The sequence below is a fragment of the Dysidea avara genome, chromosome 4, assembly GCF_963678975.1.
Source record: "Dysidea avara chromosome 4, odDysAvar1.4, whole genome shotgun sequence".
Lineage (NCBI taxonomy): Eukaryota > Metazoa > Porifera > Demospongiae > Dictyoceratida > Dysideidae > Dysidea > Dysidea avara.
The window spans coordinates 48,114,770-48,135,019 of record NC_089275.1 but is presented as its reverse complement, the minus strand read 5'-3'; the positions used below and the strand labels follow the sequence as shown (position 1 = coordinate 48,135,019).

The following is a 20,250-nucleotide window of genomic DNA, read 5'->3' as shown; positions in this document are numbered from 1 at the left end:
CCAAACAATTCACATATTCACACTTCCAACATGTTCACTGTATACTATTAAGCAAATTGAACACCTAGTCAACAAAGTTCATAATTGTATGTACATTTCAAAAATCTAATTTAGTGACTATATGCATGAACCATGTTCTACAGTAAGTTGGTGCACTCAGACCTTAGTAGTAGCATCACTAATATCCTCATGTTTGGTATCTACCCTATATTTGTGAGGTTGGTATTAACAAGTTGATGTTGTGCTACGTCCATGCAATTAATACTATCCCATTTTAACTAAATAGGTAATTAATTAGCCAGGTATATAATTTAGTTTGTATTCATGCTATAGTTATAATTAATTCAACTAGATAATTAGAATTGTAAATACTGTAATTTAGCATATTTCTTAATCCATGAATTATTTTGTAATTCAATAATTACATTACTATGCACTGCTAAGGAAATGTAACTATAACAAACCACTTTAATCCTCAAATTACGCACTTCTCATTTGTTTTATAGTGCGTCTATCGTGTTTTCTCATGCAAATTGTTTAGAGAAAGCCTTGAGACTGCCCTTCATTTTTGTTCGCGTAAATATTGGTAATCCCCCCTAAAAACCCAAAGGATACACTACCTCTGGTAACCTAAGAGGTCTTCAGTGTTGTTTTTAAAGTTGTTAAACGTCTATAAAACTGAAAGGGAAGACCATTTAAGAAGTATATGAAGAGTCGCCATATCCATATTTCAGACCGCCAAGAAGAACCACCTCAGATTATGTGTGTCGAAGTTTACTACAGACTTAATTTAGCTTTCAATCCTTACATGCTGACAGCTTTTATCATTTTTAATGTTTTTGCTCACGTGGGTGCATATGGACAAACAAACATAGGTAGGTACACACACGGTTTTACGAAAACAATTTCAGTAAACCACCCACAGGTGGTTTAAAAAACAGCACTATTAGGAAGTGTCAGTGAAATATTCAAACAAAAACACGGAGTACGAAAATTACGAACAGTACATTAGATACTTAGTATTCAGAAGTCCCAACTATAATATATCTGTACACTTTTCAACATTAGCGAAACTTTATTGTCCAATTAGAACACTAGGACACATAATAGCACAACTGTGATCATCACTGTAATTAACTGACACTATGGAAAACTTGACTGTATATTAATTATACCATGTATAGTCAATGGGATCAAATTACATTACGATTTTTAACATGTATCTTTATACACAAATGTTGCTGGAAATAATTAGTAATTAATTCCAGCAACCTTTGTACATATTTGGTGACAGAACAGTTTTTCTCAAACTATTTATCTGTTAAATCCTTAAAGTCTTTCAACGTGTTGTACAGCAACAAAGTACATCAGTCCTTTGGAGCAAGGGAACATGTAGTGTAAGGAACTGTAAGTAGCGTACCACCATAAGTCGAGCCGTTTCCACTTCTCTATGGTACGTGCCATCAATACGTAAATTTATTGATGTTGATTACTATCTTCTGACCATGTTTGATGGGCAGTAAGTTGAGTGAAACATGCAATTTTGTGATAAAAAATGGCACAGAATAGTATAGGACCTAAGTTAGGAAAAACTGTGAGACTTTTAAGATATTCTACCATGTCACAAAGGAAGTGTCACTATCAGCACTAGGAATTATGGATTATTGAACACTTGACTGGGCAGCACTACTACTTGAACCAGCTTTCTAAGTAATGGAAATTGCTCCATATTTTAGATGCACGACTTAATGTGTCACTGTGCGACAGGTGCACGACGAATGGTCCGTTATGCTAAATGTCAATGTTGACAGTCGAATTTCAAACATGACATTTAAACATGTTATTGCTGGTTGTATTATCCTAACATACCACAAGGATGTAGTGCCTACACCTCACAACACTGTATATAGTAACTATGTGTGTATGGTCCAAACTGTATATTATATCCACAAGCTTACACTACATGACCCACTGTACAAAGTACCAGTTCTATAACATAACCTACTGTACAACTGTACACCACTGTATGTAACCACAAAGTTTAGTATATTTCTACAGTATTAGTGTATGTACCCCTAGTGGTAAGGAAAATGTTTCAACAACTATAACAGTAAAGACCAATTGATGTGTGTATACAGATCAGTTGATAATAGTATATGTATAGTGGAACACATAGTGGTGACACATAGTGGAACACCAATGTATACTCACTTTGTCTACACAGTTTATGTTTGCTCCTTTCTCGTGTAGATACTGGACAACTTGTACATGACCATAATCGGCTGCCATATGAATAGGAGTCTGTCCATCCTGTAAGAACACACATCACATGTTTTAATAATATAATAAGTAATTCATTATCATGTTACAGTAAAATTAAAAATTTTGAGGATTCAAAGTTTTGTTGTTTTCATGGTTATGCTAATTAATTGCTACAAAATTCCCCCTCAAAACCATTAAGCCAAATGTCCTGCTTACTAGTCAATGTCTCAGTAAGATTAAAATTATTACTGGAGAAAGTTACAGCATGGTGTGCATAGTGTGGTTTGATATTTGGAGACAATGAAGTCTTAAAAGTCCACTAACGGACCTGATAACAAGTAATTGAAATGGTTAGAGACTTAAATTTCCAAGCAATTCACATATTCAGACTTTCAACACATTTACTGTATACTATTAAGGAAATTGGAAACCTAGTCCATATTGAAATGTGGATTTCAAAAATCCAACTTAGTGACTACATATGTATGTGTATGCATAAGCCATGTATACTGTAAGTTTGCGCACTCGGGCATGTGAGGTTGGTATAACAACAGAACTATTAGGAAATGTTAGTGAAATATTTAAACAAAATATGAAGTATGAAAAGTGTGAATCTAGATACTTAGCTAGTGTTCACAAGTCCCAACTACAGTATATCTGATTCATTCTCACTATCTTATGTATTTAATACATGTCAGCACTAACTTTAAAAGTTGCAAAACTTTATTAGCCAATCAGAACAGAAGGACACATATTCGGTGACAGAACAGTTTTTTCTCAAACTATTAAACAGTTAAATCCTAACAAAGTCCTTCAATGTACTGTGCAGTAACAAAGTACATAAATCCTTTGAACAAGGGAACATGTAGTGTAAGGGATGATAAATCATGCAGCACTATAAGTCGTGCAGTTTCCACTTCTCTATGTTATGTACCATTAAAATATGTAAATCTGGTTACTAGCTTCTAATCAAGTTTGATGTGTGGTAAGTTGCGTGAAACATGCAATGTCGTGATGAAAAGCAGCACAGAAAAGTACAGAATTTTAATTTAGGAAAACTACATGACTTCAAGTGTTCTACTATCTCACAAAGGAAGCGTCATTATCGGTATTAGTTATAATCGGTGCCTGCCTTGGCCAATCATTGAACACTTGACTAGGCAACACTACCACTTGAACCAGCTTTCTAAGCATCGGAAATTGCTCTATGTTTTAGATGCATGACTTAACGTGTCACTGTGAAACAGATAACTTTTGACATTTCTAAAACTTAGTCTACTTTATAACAAGCAAAGCAGCTATCCATGTTCTCAGTCAGTAGTACCACTGGGTATCCCTCAAGGCACTATAGTCACTTCTACCAAGTGTGGATGTAGTATATCTTGTGAGACCATTAAGTTGGATCATACCCCATCATAATATTAAATGTGAACTCTTGGTACAATGTTATAAGTACTAAGAGAAATTATTATTATTTGTGTTAAGTGAGACTTAAGATATTCTACCATGTCACAAAAGAAGTGTCATTATCAGCACTAGGAATTATGGGTTATTGAACACTTAACTGGACAGCACTACTAGCTTTCTAAGCAACGGAAATTGCTCCATGTTTTAGATGCATGGTTTAATGTGTCACTGTGAGACAGGTGCACGACGAATGGTCCGTTATGCTAAATGTCAATGTTGACAGTCGAATTTCAAACATGACATTTAAACATGTTATTGTTGGTTGTACTATCCTAACATACCACAAGGATGTGGTGCCTACACCTCACAACACTGCATATAGTAACTATGTGTGTATGGTCCAAACTGTATATTATATCCACAAGCTTACACTACATGACCCACTGTACAAAGTACCAGTTCTATAACATAACCTACTGTACAACTGTACACCACTGTATGTAACCACAAAGTTTAGTATATTTCTACAGTATTAGTGTATGTACCCCTAGTGGTAAGGAAAATGTTTCAACAACTATAACAGTAAACACCAATTGATGTGTGTATACAGATCAGTTGATAATAGTATATGTATAGTGGAACACATAGTGGTGACACATAGTGGAACACCAATGTATACTCACTTTGGTTACACAGTTTATGTTTGCTCCTTTCTCGTGTAAATACTGGACAACTTGTACATGACCATAATAGGTTGCCAGATGAATAGGAGTCCTTCCATCCTGTAAGAACACACATCACATGTTTTAATAATATAATAAGTAACTCATTATTATGTTACTGTAAAATTAAAAATTTTGACGATTCAAAGTTTTGTTGTTTTCATGGTTATGCTAATTAATTGCTACAAAATTCCCCCTCAAAACCAGTAAGCCAAATGTCCTGCTTACAAAAAATCCTCACCTAAAACTTTGATAAATTGTCATACAAAACTTTGATAAATTGTCATACATTAACAGTACAAATCATGAATACAGTGAAAATTTCTCCCTTGAAATTTCTAGTTGTATAGTAGCTAATACTTCACTGGTGGTGGTTGTATTATTGCTAGACAATTGACATGTTTTAGGTTGACTGGTATATATACTCTATGACTTGTTTGTTGGTGAGTGATAAATACTGACTAATGCAGAGCTTATGATACGAATTCTCTGTTGTCCTGCCACAATGTCCTGGCAAACCAGAATTGTAGTTGCCTAAATCGACTGGACATGTGGAAGATGAATGCCCAATACGCCACTATAGCATAGCAAATGAACATTATAGTGGTAAGATGTCACATGACTTACTGCAGCTGTTATGTGGTTACAGTACACCAGAGGTTGGCAATGGTATATACATTTGTGGTCATAAGAATGTATACTATCTCCTAGCAACCAAGTGACTGTTATTGTTGATAGCATGCCAGCTCAGCCCTTAGGCTCCCTCCTTGTGCTTTGATGGGACACTGTGTCTGGACAAATTGTATTATGGTCAGACATCTATGCAATTAGACCAGATTTTGTCTGGGTCTGGATGTTATCCAGTGTCTGGAAATGTTATCCAGTGTCTGGATGTTATCAAGTGTCTGGATGTTATCCAGTGTCTGGATGTTATCCAGTGTCCTGATGTTATGCAGTGTCTGGATGTTATCCAGTGTCCGGAAATTATCCAGTGTCTGGATGTTATCATAAGCTCTGCTAATGTAGCATTCAACAAGTTGCTGCGAAACACTTATTGAAATATTTAGAATTTTCTACTGAGTGATTGGGATAAGTAGAATTCTAGGAAAATCAGAACAGGATGGGAACATAAAGCAGGATCAACAAATTGAAAAGCCTGATAAAGGTCATCATGTCAATATACAGGTAGCACAATGCTTCTTGCAGTATTTTAAAATTCTTTCACTAAAATACTCTAATAGATCATTCACCTGCTAAAACAAGAATGTTTTGTTATCTATTCCACCAGGGACCTGCACTGAAACCCTGTGAATTGATGGACTACAGCTGGCATAGTATATTAACTAGCTAAGTCATCAATACTAAATGTTAGCTTCTCTTTTGAAACTACTCTTGCAGCTGCCACATACTATCATGTGCGTTTTATTTTGAGGTTACAGGTAGAGGATTCTCCCTTATCTGAACCTCAGTTATCTGAACACCTCAATTATCTGAATGCCAAAAGTGACTGTTCTATTAGAGTATTTTGTCATTAATGTGCACTCTATTAGAGTAAATGACTGTTAGTAACTGAATGAAGCTCTACAGTGGGACCTCAATTATCCGAACACCGATTAACCAAACTCTCGATTATTTGAACACCAAATCGACTGCTCAATTAGGATATTTTGTCAACAAGTGTATGTTTTATTAGAGCAGTTGAGCAAAGCTCTGTATATAAATGTATGGATGTTCGATTTTACGTAATATTCAATCATATGAACACTATTTCCCCCCAATTAGTTCAGATGATTGAGGTTCCACTGTAAATCAACAGGTTTCATTTATACAATTTCACTTATCTGAACGCTATAGGAACAAAGATGTTCAGATAACTTCCCACTGTCAGTTAACTTTGTAAACTTCCTCATGCTTAATGATTCAATTTTTTACAAGTATTTATAGTTTCAAGGAAGGAGCAGTATTGATGCCATAGTTAGTCTATATACTATGCCAGCTACGGTCTACCACAAGTTCACAGGCTTTCATTGGTGCAATAGTTAACAAATACTTTTGACTGCTCTATTAGAGTATTTTAATACAAGTGACTGTTCTATTAGAGTGTATCACTCATCATAGCGGATGGATCCAAAACTGCTGCAAAGAAGTATTTTACTGTAAAATTCCGCCTGTACATTAATATAATTACTTTATAAGGAATTTTCTGTTGGTCTTTCTCATTCCCATTTTCCTACCTACCCCATCAATGATATTGTGAAGCCATTAAAAAGCAAATAATGTAATAACAATAAAGTAGTATACAACACTTTCTAAAACTCTTTAACCCTTAAACCCACAGAAAATTTTTCGGAATGCATATTTACACAATGTGGGCATGCATGGCGACACTAGGTGGGGAAACTTAATTCTTACAGCCTACAAATACACATAGATTAAAAGTGTATTTAATGGGCTACTTGGAGAAGGTTAAACCAACACTGTAACTACAATGGCTTACTTGTTATGAAGCAGTGAACAGTGATGAGTCGCATCTCTGTGTTTCTAAATTCTTGCCACATATTTAAGTTCGATTGTGGGTTTACCCATGTGAGTCATATATGGTCTGATATAAAATTTCACAACGAACTGAATGGAAGTTGTTGCAAAGCGATAGGATAAACTACCATCAAGTTATCAACCATTTTATAAAGGTATGTAAAGGGTCCGCGTGTTTCCTTACCAAAAAGTTATTTTCACGGCTAGTTTTGGCCTCATCATTTAGCGTTAGGGTAATACCCTAGGTATCACTTTAATCCACAAGTAGAATGACATAAATTGCATATCCATAGAATGGATACTTTGAAAGTTACAGTGCTTTGTGCAAAGCACGCGTATTTATTAAGTTTAAGTCCAGTTTTCTGGATTATGCGGGTTTAAGGGTCAACCTTGTGCTGTGGAGAAGTAAAAGGGTAACAAAATAACAGTGTGTAATTAAACTTCTATTTATGTATTTCACCCAGGTGGTTGGCTATAGCATAACAGTGTCATAAAAAGCATAAACAATGTGCTACATAGCAACCATCTTCAAGTGGCCTGTTTAATCACCTGTCACAATGTGAACAGCTGAAAAAACACTTCAGGTTACAGTTAACTTGGATAATTATTAATCAGCAAGCCTGTATCCCTCATCTCAATTCTTGCTATTGTAAAGTTCTGGTAATGTAACTATTTCACGGGCTGTGAAATCATAGAAAATCTCAAACAGCTTTCATCACCACATTGTCCCTTTAAACACATTTTATTACAATGACTGCTAGTAGCTTGTAAAAATTTAATTTTCCTTCCACTTGTATTAATTCAAGCCAAAACCTGTTGAGGCTCCTGTTAAAGGAGGATCTTAGCTACATCCTACAACAAAAGGAGACTGGATGAATCATTCTATACTACATGTACAGTAACTAATGTTGTGTGACCATCACAGCAAAACCTCAACTTGTTTGCACAAGCATGCACTTTAAGAAAAACGAAATTTTAAAAAGAACAAAAAGAAAAACATACACAAGTTTTTATCAGGCATTACTCAGAGAAAGAAGAGTCAAACTATACAACATCTCATTCATCTGCTCATGGAGAGTTCGAAAATCTTTGCTTCGTTTCTGTAGCTCCAAAGGCATGCATGTCACATGTGTTTGTGTATGATGATGCTGCGGAGATGTAAACAAAATCGTTGTCACTTCTTCAACTAAACTGCCTTCATACTTGTATGCGTAAGTGACTACAGGGCTAACACTATACCTTGGTTAATAGGATGAACATTTTAAGCCAAATTCCAACATTGTAGACTAATGCTGATGGAAGTTATGGCTGTGAATGTAAGTGTTTGTAGTTTATTTTCAGTATAGTCACTGTACAAATAATATCTTTGCTCTTCCTACCGTCTAGCGCTATAATTCCAAAACTACTCACCACACTTTGGTGATCCATTCTTTGGGCACAGTAGATAATGTGAGAAAATAAAAATATATGGAAGTTGTGTAAACAAGTCTGATTTTTGCTGAGGCTGTCACATATTTGAAATACAATATTACATTACTATATTTCATCAATACCACAGATATAAAATCCTTATAAAAACTTTAAGTAGAAAATCAATTATGCAAGATTTTAGCATTCAACTATGTAGCACCCATTTAAGTTTGAGCAATCCATTTGCTAAGGAAATGTGGACTCTGATAAAAATCACTACATTATTAAAAAAAAGATAAGCTGTATAATGGCTTCAGTACACAAAATGTAATTGTAGTTTGTCCTTTTAATCCAAACCACAAAATTAGTTTGGACTACTGAAACACAATAGAGGCACATACAGACTAATGGAAGATATGTAATATAACATTCATTGTTAAAGATCGATCATCACAATGGTCTATAATGTGGGAATAACAGTGTCCACTGTATTAACATGGGTACATACACATATGAATACAACAAGTACAATATTCACTTGTGAAATACCAACATACTTCATCAGTGCTATTGATGTCAAGACCTAATCCTACTGCTGTGGTGACAATATCCAGGTTACCACCCATACAAGCAAAGTGTAGCAGATTACGTCCATACTGTAAACAACACAAGTTATGTTACTTATCATCAACTAACATGTGATTACCATGAGTGTTACAATTAAACATTATACATTGTGTCAAACAATAATTTATTGCTGAGAAGAAAGTTGTGAAATGAGAAACCATTTAAAAGTCACAAAGTGTAGATGGTATCCATTTGGTGGCCATGAAATGACTACAATGATTGTATTGTTTATAGTCATTTACACTATTACAATCATTATCTGCTGGAACTTTTTAATATCACAAGTGCATGGATTTATTTTTTAAGTTTGATTAGGGATTATAGAAATAAAAATTTGTGAAACAAGGAAGGTCACCTACCAGGCCCGTACCCAGAGGGGGGTTTGGTCGAACCCCCTACTTTAAACTGGAAATTTTATTTTTACTGTAAAACGATCTTCTCAACTATAATCTGTGTTCTAGCATTCATTACATGCCTTCCATGGCTTCTACCAGCTGAAATGCGTGTGGCTTCCAGGTATTAACCATAGTGCTTCGAGGTTATCTGTGTACATATAAACCACTTTAATGATGCATGAATACAGACAGTGGTTTTCTCTCTATGGCTAAGACTTCTATTATTCTACTTACAGTATCTTAATAAGGCTGTCCATTGAGCCATCCTTGACCATACTGCACTGAGAGCTACTATTAATACTATTTCAATTAATTCCAATTGTAATTTGTTAAATAGTTTCTACTAAGAGCCCGGAATAGCAATGATAAGCACAGACTTGATGAACACTGTGACTGATAGACTATTAACTATAGCAGCAACTATAACACAAGTAAGCCTGGCTTGTTGCATCCAATGATATGAATTCTAAAGTGTCAAGTGTGTGAGTCTGTCAGTTGTTTTCATATTAACCTTATTGTGGTTATCATCCATGTTTGGACAATGGTGAAATGTAAGGTTTAGCTTATAGCTGAAATGAATGACCCTGAGCAGTCTTAGAAATGCTGGAGTGTACATGCACTACAACCATATTTTAATCTCTTGTTTGTATTAGTGTGTGATGGCCCATGTTGGCCAGCTCTGGCAAAATTGGGTTGGGTGGGCCATCCATGCATGGTTGGTGGTAGGTAGTGTGTGAAGCACACTCAGCATACATAGTATGCTCCTGATAGGGGGGTCTGGGGGCATGCTCCCTAAGGAAATTTTTTAAAGAAATGCCATCTAGAAGCAAATTTATCCTAATTTCAGTTGGGCATAGTTATCCAATATTACAATCAATAATTTGTTCATTAACAGCTGCATTCAATCTAAGCTTATTGGCCAGTTGCTAGATGAATAATGACCACAGTACTGATACTGTAACAGTGGCGTGGCCTAAATTGTACCACATGGACAATAAGGCACCCACAAATATTTTGATGCATACTCTTGCCAAGACTTTTCCGCAATACTCCGTGTTTGAGAGACTGGCAGACTTGTGCTTAGTATAGTTTTTGGTAAGTTTGAGTGTAAGTTTTACTATAAAAGCAGCAGACTTGGCACTCGTAATTATATGGCTTCTCGTATTGTCAGTCTGCTACATGCTAGTCAAGTTTACTGTAGTTGGCAAAATGTTGGGTGGACCATGGCTTACTTCCCCCCCCTCCAGAGACGGCCTTGTGTCAACACAATGATGTGTGAGAAGTTTATTTAATCAGTGCATGCATTTCTGCATTTAAGCAATTTGAGGCTATTCTCAGGACATTGAATATTAAACCTTTCTCAGCATCTGGGGGCACAGACCCCCACGTCTGGGATCGCCTACCACTTCAATTTAGAACCCCCCTTTTGAAATTCCTGCGTACAGGCCTGCCTGCACCTGAAGATATATACTAGTGAACATGTAAAAACTCTAACATCTAATTTTACCTTGTACTTGTTTGTTTACTTTTTGTATCATAATTACAGTAGGACTGGTGATCAACTCATACATACCACATCAAAAGAAAGAATGGCTCCATAAAATTTATGTTTGAATGCATACCCCAACTATCAAATACTGAAAAGTGTAGTTGCCCTACACTTCGTTTTTAGCTATGTTCAGCCTGTTACACAGTGTTACAAATGAAGAACATAACAAGCAGTGCCTCTGAAATCAATTTGAAAATACAGACAATTTCCGTTACAAATGTAATAGCTAGTTAGCAGAGGAAAGCCAAAGTGTGCTACCATGAATTGCAAACTTGGCATTATCAGCAAAAAGAAATGGGACACAAAGGAGGACAAAGGTAAGTCCATGATGCATGCATTGTACATACTGTGGTGTGCCAATTAAGGCACCTGTCAGGCTGAAGCGACACTTAACAGTGAAAAAGTGAAACCTTAGCCATCAGTAAAATACACTTGTCTGAAGGCATTAGCCAGGCATTAGCCAGGCAGTTAGCCATGAAATTTCTGTGAAATGTTTTCGATGAATTACGTAACAACTTATCGAAAGTGCTTTTGGCTACTTTGAAGACACTTTTAGGCTTGATTCTACCTAACCAATACTGGCAAGAGGCATCGTGACATTGGTCTCTGGTCAATACTTTGTGTAAGAAAGTTAATACACCATACTATTCTACTGTATGATATAACCAACCCTGGCTGAACATAACCATATTATTCCAGTTCCTGTATAACACACACTTGTCTGTCATGTGACCACACCAGATCCATGACTGAACAACACACTACTATGTGTCTTGACTGAATCAATGAATATGTGTCCCAGCAATCAATTAATGAGGTGCTTATTTCAGGTACGTATGTTCCACCTTTTATGAACAGCACGAGAAGCAACTCTACAATTAGTATACTCACTAAGGAAATAGGTTTATTGTTTTACATAAACTGCAATACATAACTGATTAATCGTAATTTTGGATTTCATAAATTTATCATAACTTTTGTAATTCTTCAATATGTTCCTACGCACTGCTAAGGAAGCGCTTGCTAAACAAACCACATTTAACAACACATTACACACAGAAGTATCTTCCAAACTGTTTTATAGTTTGACTATTGTGTTTTACCCACAAATTCTCTTGACAAAGCCTCAAAGGTGCTCTTCATTTTCGCTTGCATACATAAGGACACGCACCCTTTCAACTCGAAGAAATAAGCTATTCCTGGTAGTCTACAAGGCCTGTACTGCTGTTTTTCAGTTGTTAAATGTCTGTAAAACCTGAAGGGAAGTTCACAAAGTCTGAGTGAAGTAGCTACACCCGTATCACACTGGTGAGTAGAAACCACTTCAGAGTACAATTTACCTGTGTGGAAGCTTATTACACTTAATTTTACTTCTTATGTGCAAGCTGCTTTCATCATTTAACGATTTTGCTCACGTGGGTGCATACGGACAAACATAGGTAGATGGAGATAGGTAGATAAGTACACACACACTTTTATGAAAACAATTGAAATCAGTAAACCATACACGTGCCCACAGCTGGCCAAAAGCCAGCTGTGGGTGCACACCTGGTTTAAAAAGCCAAACCTCCATGATCCCTATTATACAGTACCTATCATACTCTATGATAACTGTACTTATTACAGTCAGTGAGAGAATTTAAATCTGTTGTACATACACACCACAACATTTAAATAGAAACTGTGTACAACACACAATCAGTATGTTGTATGGAGTGTTCTGATGAAACAATAATAAAATAAACTGATGGGTCATTATTAAGTATACAATGTACTCTTGCATTATAGCAATGATCATATGCCTGAGTGGACAAATTGTGATCCATTAAATGGTTATAACTTCTGAATGAAATAAGTTGTCAACTTCAAATAACTTCATCTTATTCCTTTTAGTGAGATCATTTATTTGATACCAAGTTTGACTAATTTGGTTGACATCATGCAGATGAAATATAGTCAAAAATCACATTTTAATCTTAAAAGACCACAAAAATGTCACTAAAAGGGTTTTTTTCCATAATGGATTACTAAGGACTTTTGATATGTTATAGAGCATGTTTTCTGTGTTAGAAAATGTTAAGAAAGATTTTGTTACAATTAGTGTGGTTAAGCCATAAAATGACTGGACTATGTGTATTTGTATTTCATTGTTGTTAATTATGACAACTTCATACATGTACACATGTACGTATATTATTGGAATTAAACTCCGTAGTAGTAATGTACCGATACCACTTTTTCACTACAGATCCAATACTGATACATTTCAAGGCAAATTGGCCAATACCGATCCTATACCAATACTTTGCCACATAGGAATTACTCACAAGAAACAGCTAACAGTAGTCAATAAACCAGCTACTAAACACAGTTGCTAATTTCATCTACTGCAGTTTGCTGGTTTTGTGGTCATCAGTCATGAGGATAACAATAGTGTATGATTTCAATGAATCTTATTTCGTGGCTTATTACAGTTTCCACTGTGCTAGTAATTGGCTTCTTTCAAATAATTCATAGCATAGATCAACTCGTGCTCAACTTTGTTGATGTGTGATTGACGCCACCATCTTGAAAAGTAATTAAATGACGTCATTCACAGTATCGGTTGGTATCAGGCATTTACAGCTTTATCAATACAAATCCAATACTGCCAAAATAGGGCTGATACCAATACTAGTACCAATATCGGTGCATCACTACTCCATAGTACAGTGATTAGTAAGTAATAAAAAAATAATTGATGAGCAATTATTATTACTAAGTAACACTTAGTACAAGCTAGGTGGGTGATTTTAAGACTTCAAGTTGTTGTTATGGTACAAAAAATATCTAATGACAATTGTCCAACTAACAATAATGCGTAACTGCTTTGTATATATTGCCCACCCTAAATAATGTATAACATGTACATGATACACCACTCACTTTGTCAACTACTTGTGTATCAGCTTGGTTGCCTAACAAGTACTGGAAAACACTGGCCTGTGCTTTCCTGGCAGCTTCATGAAGCAAGGTCTGGTTCCACTATACAATAGTAGACAATACATGTAATAGTAGATACTACTACTTTCTTACCATATTACAGTAAACCTTGTGTAGCTAATATGATTGTCTTATACTAATTTTATGTGGCATTATTAACAGGTCACTAAATGTCATTGTACATACTGTAATGTCACAATTATAAACTATCAAGATGACCAAGACCAGGGGCAGTGGAGTATGCCACCAAAGAGTGAGGAGGGGGAAGGGCAACTTCGGCAATGAACGTTACAACATGGTGTTTGAAGTACACAATACACATGGACACCATTTTGGGGGGGTGGGACATATATTTTAGAAGATGAGATAGTAATTTTACTACTTTCACTACATTGAGTTAGTCACAGTGTTTAAGGTATATCTGTTCTATTAGAGTGGTTGACTGCTCTATTAGAGTACCTTGATATTTTGTTACAACATTGACCAAAAAGTTAACACACCAGTATAGTGTGATGGTAGTCTCAATGAAATATATTGAGCAGATTTCACAAAAATTATCTGATAACTTACTACTGTTGTTTAACACCTACGGCACGTTAAATACATTGGAAACTTCACCTTCATTCCTGTCAAAGCCACTGGTAAACAGCTCTCAACTGGCAATAGTACATCAAACTGTTCACATAAACGTCTTGTGTTTGCTTCCCAACTGGTGACTACTTTTCCTTTCCATTAGCAACTTTTGGTGACCGTTTTTTGATTAGTCACATATTCTCTTTCATGTGTTAACATGATTTGTGTTCTAAATGAAGCACTAGCTACCTTAAAAGTTTGTTGTAAGTTTCTATGTGCTTTTTGATTACCCACTACAACACGCCACAGAACATGGTGTAGAGAACACTTGAACTACATCTCATTGTAAACCACCCTACAAAGTGCTAGAGTACCTAACACCTGTATGTAATAATGATTCTAATCCTACTGCCAGCATAATTTTTCTACTTAGCTAAACCTTGTTACACAAAAAGTTCTATTTTCATACTGGGGTATACACACTAGGGCCCAAACAAACTTGGATTGTCAGGGTTCGAACATTCATCAACTAAAGATCACGAATCTTTCGAACTTTTACATGGAACTGGTTCCTGTTTACAAATTATACATCACAGCATATTAACCTCATAGACACAGCATATTAACCTCATAGAGGCATGGCCTGTGACCACCACTAAACCATCAACACTTAACTTAATTAAATGTCAAATACCATACGTCTACCTTCCCCCACATCATTATGGAACACAGCAAGATGGATACCATATATAGCCTAAATATTTCGAGGGGCAAATTTCTCGAGGTTGAGCAATGTTGCTAAAAATAAAAATTTCGCGGATTTACAAATACTCCCAAAATGTATTAGACTAAATGGAGGTCTAAATATTTCAAGGGTAAAATTTTCGCTGATAACACACAAACCGTGAAATCAGCAAAAATCCCCCCCCCCCCCTTGAAATGTTTAGGCTATGAGGTAGCTTAACTGTGTATCACTATCTAATTAGTAGCTTGAGCTTGAGCTGCTCAACCCACATTCGAATGTTCATTCATTTGAACGAACCTTCGAATTCACTTAAGTTCACTTGGGCCCTAATACACACTACTATTACAATGAGAACTTACAACAAAACACATAACAGCAGTGCAGGCATAAGCAGGCCATTTAGGTTCACATTAGTTTGTCTGTGTGTTTGTCCCATATATGTTGTATATTCCTTTTGCAGTACAGGTTTGTTAGATGTATGTACTATGTTTGAACTGTTCGGTCAGCACATCAAGTGTAGTATAGCAACTGAAAGTGTATAAACTACATGGTAGGGCAGGTACTACTGATAACTTTTTATGATGTCCAATTATTCCACCAACTAGTAGTTATGTTAGTTTTCACTAACTCCTACTGATCCTGATATTCCGATAATCGATACTGGACAATATTTTCAAGCCGATAAACGTAGCCAATCCGATATGGTACCAATTTAGTTCATTTATAGTGGCAGTAGTGCTACAATAGCTGACATTATATTTTAGCAGTAATACAACATTGTAATACAACTCAAGGTGTTTATTAACATTGTTTAAAGCACACAAGCTTGCATTTCATTATTTGTATCTGCTACTTTTTCCATCATGCAACCGATCCGATACTGATAAACAAAAATACAGCCAATATATGGTTTTTCTGATAACCGATCCGATTATTGGTGCAATACTAGTAGTTTTACTCATAACATGATGTTTCATTGTATAATTTTGGTATCCAGACAAGTTAAAAATTGTAATGGGTCAACTGAAAGTAATTGTGGTAGAGAATTATAAATGCGTAATGAAATGTGTTTGGTAATTGGTGAATTATGATAACCATAATTTGAAATAAACACACAACATAACTAGCTATAACTTTTATACACAGGTATAGTTAACACATTATCATCATACACATTCATCTACTCACCCTAAAAGGTTGTCTAGTATCCCGAATATTGTTGATCCCATATTTCTTGATGAACTTGCGGACAGTATTCAGGTTCCCACCCTCCACCGCATCAAACACCTCCTCCACTTCATCCTGTAATACCAGATATGATACAAAGGACACCAATACTAGTTGTATTGTTAGTACTCTACTGGTACTAGTCTATAAGTGTCTGACCTACAAAAGTCATAAAAGGTCACTACCATTATTAGGAAACACCATGGATATATAAATGAATAGCTAATGCTGAGAAAACTCTAGAAATCCTTAGAGGAAGAGATGGTCGAGATGGTAGGGATGGAGTACCAGGTCCCAGGGGACTGATTGGACCAGATTGTGGTAAGTTTTGTTTGTATTTTCAGATTAGCTGTCTCTTATAATTTCACATCTTTTGTTTTGCTACAGGTCTTATAGCTACCGAGTGCTGAGACAATACCTTATATTGTTCATTTTTTTTGTTTAAATGTTATCTACATCTTTTTTGTGTGTATATTGGTTGTTTGGAAAGTACCTACGTATATCAAATTTTATATATGCATTGATTTTCATTTTCAAACCAGAAGTGGTTTTCGTTACCATGTTTGTGACTTGAGAAACAGCACGTGTATTGACCGGTAGAGTGTGAGATGCCTAAGTTGATTCAAGACCTGCCATGGAAACTTTGTTTCAAGTTAGCGCTTCTGTTGGACTACCAGAACCACCAAATCACAACTGGAAGGCATCGATTGATGAACTCGAAAATTTAGAGATAATAAGTGAACGCTGTGGAGCACCAGGGACAGATCCCAGGAAAGAGTCCCACGGAGGTTCTTTTAAACACATTAGAACATAGAAATTATACGTTAGATGATCTTTATCGTGGTCTTCACAAAATGGAGCATAGACAAGCCATGGAGACGATCATCAGTAAATACGGTACGCATGTGCTTTTAATTAGGTATCCGCGCGAAAATTACGCACAAATTTTAATCTGTGATATGCCACTATCATATCATCAAAACGATTATTCCCTACCACCTACAAACTAAGGCCAGGAAAAAGTGATCTACAATTCATTGTAACTGCCCACACGGTATTTCTGGAATTTTCATTATTCATTGTCAGATTACTTGTACCAAATATATTGAGATATTCTAATAAAATAGTCAAGTACTCTAGTACAACATTTATATTTTCACATTTACATATACCATAAAAGGTGTGATCTTCAAAGTAAGCCAGAGGTGGAGCCAAGAAATGATAGCAATGATGTTAATGTTAATCAAACTATAGTAACTGTTATCAGTGGCGGATCCAGGGGGGGGCACGGGGGGCACGTGCCCCCCCCCCCTCCCTTAAAAAAATGTATATAAGATCGAGATACTCTAATAGAGCAGTCAATCACCAATCACTCTAATAAAGCAGTCACAGTGTTCATGGGGAAGTGTAGCTTACTTAGGAAGCTATAAATAGGATTTTATTTTACATAACATACGTGATATAATATATTTGGTAAAGGATAACTAGCTATTGTTGTTGTGACCTTTTTTTTTTTTTTTTTTCTTTTTTTTTTTTTGCTCTTCAACTTTTTTTCAGCAAGGTGCCCCCCCTCTTTCCAGACTCTGGATCCGCCCCTGGTTATCATCATTGAACTGATTGTAATTATAATTATCAACATAATAACAATCAATCATTCCTTTGTCATCACTTTTGATTTTGTAACTTTTAATGCCAGAAAAGGCCACACCATTTTTGTCACAGCTTGGCTGTTTTGACATGGATAACACTTCTTTTTGTATTTGCTAGTCTAAAAGCCACTTGTAGACCAGCTTTAGGGCTTTCTTTCACGTGTCTATATTTCACTTTGAGCATAAATATTATACACAGTCAGGTGTGTAATTGGATTATTCATGTGTCATATATGTGATGTTGAGTGTCTGATAACTGCTAGTAATATAGTGATAGTATTGCTATGGTGATATAATAGTTACTATCAATCATGAATAGTGATAGTTGTACTATTGCTCAGCTCTATATTAGAGTACACTGTTCTATTGGAGTATTAAAGTAAAAGAATAGATACTGGCTATACTGAATATTTACTTTTCTAACACTCCATTGATAAAAATTGTTATATATTACAGTTGTAATATTTGCACGCTCTACTGGGCTTTCACAGTTACTTCAACGTTAACTTCTGTTATCAACATTAGTGGACTAAGCACAGATATGCATAATTTATCATGGTAATACAATAGCATATACTATCATAATCACAACTGTTACTCACTATCACAATAATTGATAGATCACAACTACCACTCAGCTCTACTCTAATACAGCTATCATAGAACCTTCCAAAAATAGAATTCTCAGGGATCCTCTATTGTTTTTAGCATTTTCATAAGATAGGGAGAGGGGATAAATTGCATGTTAGTCTTAGTAGCACCATACAAAGCATAATAATTTATCAGTATTGTTCAGTTAGAATGTTAGAGGTGGTGGAAGCTAAGTCATAGCTGAAGTCTGAATGATTGTTATGGGAGATAGTTACTGTATGGTAGACAAGTACAGGTATAGTGTACACAAGGTTCCAAATATTCAGTGTCTACATTGTGACCCAGTGAAGACAACCAACACTGATTACTCATATACAGTATAGCATCAATATTATATGTACATTCTTGGGTAGGAGGGAGGGGGTAAGTGAAAAGAGTACTCTCTGTATGCTTGTGAAATGCTCAAAATTATTAATGATCCATGATCATGATGCTTTAGTCTAAAAAATTCAGTATTGTAAGCTAAATATATAGATAACTGACACAAAGAAAACCTTGAAAGTTTTAACATGGATTTGAACCAGGGTATTTTTAATGTAAACCTCCCAAGTCACTGTTATTTTTGCAACTTAAAAGAAGTTCAAGCCTAAGCATACTTTTATGCAGGTTTGTATACCAGGAAAATAATGGCTTGAAAGCTGCCAATCTTATGATGAAAATGGACCGCCCTCTCGCATGCAAATATGCCTGAGTCCAGGACGGGAAACAGAATTTATTGGAGTAGCCTAATCTGGAAACGGGGAAGCCATAGAGCGGCCACTTAGTTACAAATCTGCAAATGAATAGTCATTCTTACTCTAGTCAAACGTGAAGATGCATCTTGATACAATCTGGACGCCATGTTCTCAGAGTGTGTTGGCCTATCTCCAGTCCCTCGTCCAGCCCTAACTTCGTGTTGAAGCTCGCAGACCTGTACTCATGATGATACCATATAATGTGCTAATCATAGGTAATGTATACCATACCTCTTAATGCTTCAACGAAATGTAGCCAGTTGGAGGCATATATCGCTTCGCCAGTTCGTCACGATCCTCGTCACGATCGAACAATCTTGAGTCACAACTCCAACCCACAATCACATATTCATGTATCTATGGCGACGTCTACAGATCTCAGTACTGCTGCAGGGGCTGCTGGGTCTGCAAATGATAAAGTTACCACCGATTTCTCCTCCTCCAGGACTGCATTTCTCAGTGTACTCAGCAAAGTATGTTTTAATATAGGAGTATAGTCTATCGCCTAGCTCCTAAGCGTAGAGGATTAGTTTACAGTTTTTATCATGGGGGAGGATATTGTACTCAAGGCAATGCCTCACTGGCCTTTGCTGTTTGTAATTCTAAGAATATGCCCTTCCTTCTGTGATTGATGATCATGTGTTGTTCCAATATGCACATGACACCAGAAATAAGTTCTGCGTTGTGCGCCGTTCATTGTACATCATTTTGGGTGATGCTGCCATGAAAGAATTGGCCAACCTCTTGTGTGTTAAGCGTGGTGTTTCTCGTGGAGTTGTGAT

At 36.0% G+C, this 20,250-nt stretch overlaps 1 protein-coding gene and 2 long non-coding RNA genes across 8 annotated transcripts in view; 1 reads left to right on the top strand and 2 right to left on the bottom strand.

Moving 5' to 3' along the window:
• The window catches only part of LOC136252573 (ATPase inhibitor mai-1, mitochondrial-like), a 158,738-nt gene that overhangs the window by 100,603 nt on the left and 37,885 nt on the right, over positions 1-20,250 (bottom strand). The window lies entirely within an intron of this gene.
• The window catches only part of LOC136252576 (uncharacterized), a 102,045-nt gene that overhangs the window by 64,152 nt on the left and 17,643 nt on the right, over positions 1-20,250 (top strand). Inside the window, exon 1 of one of the 3 annotated variants that reach the window (XR_010699679.1) lies at positions 19,370-19,941. The exons of 1 other annotated variant lie outside the window; for it this stretch is intronic. This is a non-coding gene — a long non-coding RNA (uncharacterized lncRNA). Of the gene's footprint in view, positions 1-19,369; positions 19,942-20,250 lie in introns of those variants that run through there. One more of the 3 variants, XR_010699678.1, reaches the window with a different exon arrangement.
• Positions 16,437-19,847, bottom strand: LOC136252580 (uncharacterized). Its single transcript, XR_010699701.1, has 3 exons — positions 19,700-19,847; positions 19,531-19,644; positions 16,437-16,509 (listed from the first exon to the last, which is right to left on the bottom strand). It is a non-coding gene; the product is annotated as an uncharacterized lncRNA (long non-coding RNA).